Source organism: Alosa alosa, chromosome 1 (genome assembly GCF_017589495.1).
Source record: "Alosa alosa isolate M-15738 ecotype Scorff River chromosome 1, AALO_Geno_1.1, whole genome shotgun sequence".
Lineage (NCBI taxonomy): Eukaryota > Metazoa > Chordata > Actinopteri > Clupeiformes > Clupeidae > Alosa > Alosa alosa.
Window position 1 is genome coordinate 42046430 of NC_063189.1, and position 3388 is coordinate 42049817.

Genomic DNA, 3388 nt, shown 5'->3' on the forward strand with positions numbered 1-3388 from the left:
CTGGTTCAAATGCTCAGGCTTAAGCTTCTCATTTTATCAGTTTATAAAAGCTTTCATATTTGTGTGCTGCGCTAATCTGTGGTAAATGAAGGCGACTGGCAAAGCAAAGTGACCTTATGGAGTCTAAAAAGGTTTTGCATTGTGACTAAACAGACCCAGCTCGCTCTGACAGACAGTGATGAAAATATTACTCTATGCAAAAAAGTCTGACTTATTCTTGTACATGTCTGCTTCCTATGACTAAAAGTTCAAAACTGGTATTTTGAAAGAGGCAACCTCACCCGTGAGTCATAAGTTTAAGTTCAAATTCATTTTAGTTTAATTTTAAATTCATTCTTTTGGTAGGACTGTGACTCAGTCACATGAAGAGGAGATAAATAGGCATATCTCTCCCCCCTAGCCACACAAATACTGTATGAATGATCTGATGATGCCAAGTTCTGTAGCCTATACAGTGTACATCACCGTACAACTTTTATTGCCTGCCTGCTTTGCTGTTGTTGGTGTTTTATATAGCTACAGGCCGTTAACTAATTTTAAGTTTCAAAAAACCAATGTGGGATGCATTACTATATTAATGCAGTGCTTTGTGGCTGGTTTTGACCAACTGTGCCATTTGCTTTCATAAATGTTGTGTTTGTCGACTGATTGTTGATTTATGTTGATATGTGGGCATGTAAGGTTTAATGTTGCAGGCTATTGTTCACTTACAATGACAATGCATGACAATGCATATTATGTGATGATGTGCAGTAACCAAATTATATCAATTTACTTTGGGTATAAATATGGGAAATGATGACATTTTCCAGTGGATAATGTGCAGTTACCTTGTTGAGTAACAACCCTGACCCCGGAATTAACTGACAATTAACTTTAGCAAATCTAAACTTTATCTTGAGCTGGGAATGTACACTTACTGCCTTCTGTTCAGTGCTATTTCTGCATGTTTTCCTGTAAGAACATTGTGTGTTCATTTAGCTGGGGCACAGACTGGAATCTTAGCCCTATAGTCCCACTGGTCATAGATCTAGGTCTAGGATATCCAGTTTGATGAATAGGCCTGTGGTTTGTCTTTTGTTCTCTTACTCGGCTGAGGCAACAAATCAATTGCAACCGAAGGCTGTGTTCTCCATCACCCTGTTTTTCTTCCTCTGTGGACTCTTCTTCTCAATCACAGCTCTAAACCTTAAAACCTGGCAGATGTGCCCATCGTTATTATCTACCCCTCAAATTAAAATGAAAGGTTGATGGGTGGCTGGGATGGTTTATGTGGGCTTCCTGTAAAGGGTTTGTTAAAGATTACTTTCCTCCAGTGTGTTTAGCTGATGCAGAATTGATCAACCCCCTTTTCAAGAGTAGGCCTAAGACAATTCATTCATATTCATAACATGGGGCATGGCATGTGTCTTTATCTCCTTGACAACAGTTGCTTAGCAACTATCACTTGTCATAGTCATCTTGACTCGCCTCCTCTCGCCTGAGAGTTCACTGACCCATCCAGTTGTTGTCTGTGAGCCGACAATGTGAACAAACTTTGTCTGATTGGAATCTTCAATCAACAGATTCAGTCATTTTCAATAGAAGAAAGAAACGTGAGCATGTCAAGTAGCCTATTTTGTGGAGTGTAGACACGAATAAGAAAAATGAGCCTCTGACACAGTATGAGCAAAAAAACACACACATTTATTCTCTCTCATCCAAACACAGAGTGATGACGATTCAGCAACAGTTACCAACAAGTGAGCACATGTGAAAAACGATGCAGCCATGTTGACATCAGAGGAGCGTTTCCAGAACGCTGCCCTTTGTTGCATAAGCTTGTGCGGCCAGCCTTCACAGCAATGCTCTGTTTTGTGATATGTACAGTGTGCTGACAGTTTAAAAAAGACAACAAAAACAAAAACAAAACAATACAAGGAGTGGACCATAGAAATGGAATTTACGTTAACTTTGATGGGGGAAAGGGGTGGGGGGCTGAACTCATTTGAGCCACAAAGCCTCTAAAGCAAAGTGGCTTGAATGAATTCTTTTGTACGAGTGTGACGTGGAGAACAGCACTGGGAAGTAGATTCTATCCTCTGACCACTGAGTTTGTCCTGTTTGATCTCCGCTCACTGAATGTTCCTGCTACGACCCTCTGTCCCATAGGAACCACAAGCGCTCATCAGTACCAAGCACGGGGCCATGATGCCCCTGCATGGCTGCACATATTGCTTTTTCCTCTCTCTCTCTCTTTCTCTCCCTCTCCCTTTTCCCACTCACTCTCCCTTTTTTCCTGTCTTCTCTGCCTCGGCCGTCTGTTTTTGCGTTTTTGCCCGTGTCCCTGCGGTGGCCAGATTTTACAGGTCACGGGAGCTGTCTGATGCAAGAGCGGAGGTGAGGATTTCAGTGTCCACCACACCCCAGATGGGCCAAACTGAGTCCAGACAGCAGGGCTCACTGGCGCTCTAACTAAGAGCCAAGCCACCCCACAGGAGACCGACGGCCACCCCGTCACCTCAGATGTCATCTCTGAATTTGGATTTATGAAGGATGAGTATATGGCTAACTGTTTTCATGTGCATTCTCTTCATTTGTGCTTATGGCAATACCACAGTGCCACTGAAATTTTTTTTTTTATGCACTGCATGTTGAGATGTTACTCTATCAAAATAATTCATGCATTATTGATGTAATAATACCTTGAGAATGGTATTGCCTGAATTCAATACTTAGATTTTCCTAGTGTCTTCCTGTCTATAGTCACATAATGCACAAATTTGTCTAAACACTCAGCACTAGCGTTCTGTTTAAAGGGACTCAGTTTTGTACAGTGAGCTCCACTGCGGAGCGAGACCTGATTCCCGCCATTTCAGGCCACCCAGAGCTGAAGAAGAAGAAGACGTTTGGGCTGTTGTTCGGTCCTATTAATATCATCTGTTGGTTAAGTGCTCTATAGCTATCGGCCCATGCAGAAAATATAACACTGTGTTATAATCTTGGAGCCTTAAACGGATTGGAGGAAGGCATTGGGGGCAGGAGGGTGTTGGGGGGAGGGGGGGTTCTCATAGCTCCGGGCTCTACTCTGTTACACAGCATGCTTCTAAAACAAGGATAATATTAGGGCTATACTAAGACCTCTCATAGTTCTGACAGTTTATATATGAGCTTCATGTCATCCCTGCATTCCTGCTATCAGTTACTGTGAGTATGAATTGGTGTGTTTGCATGTGTGCGTTTGTGTGAAATTGTGTGTGTATGTGTGTATTTGGGGAGGGCATTGAACAGCACATTTTATTTTTTTGTTCCATCCCTTAGACAAATTGTGAAGGTTAATCCTTGCTTATATCCCTCCCTCATCTTTATTGAATTATTCTGCTCATCACCATCAATTAAGCATCACTCT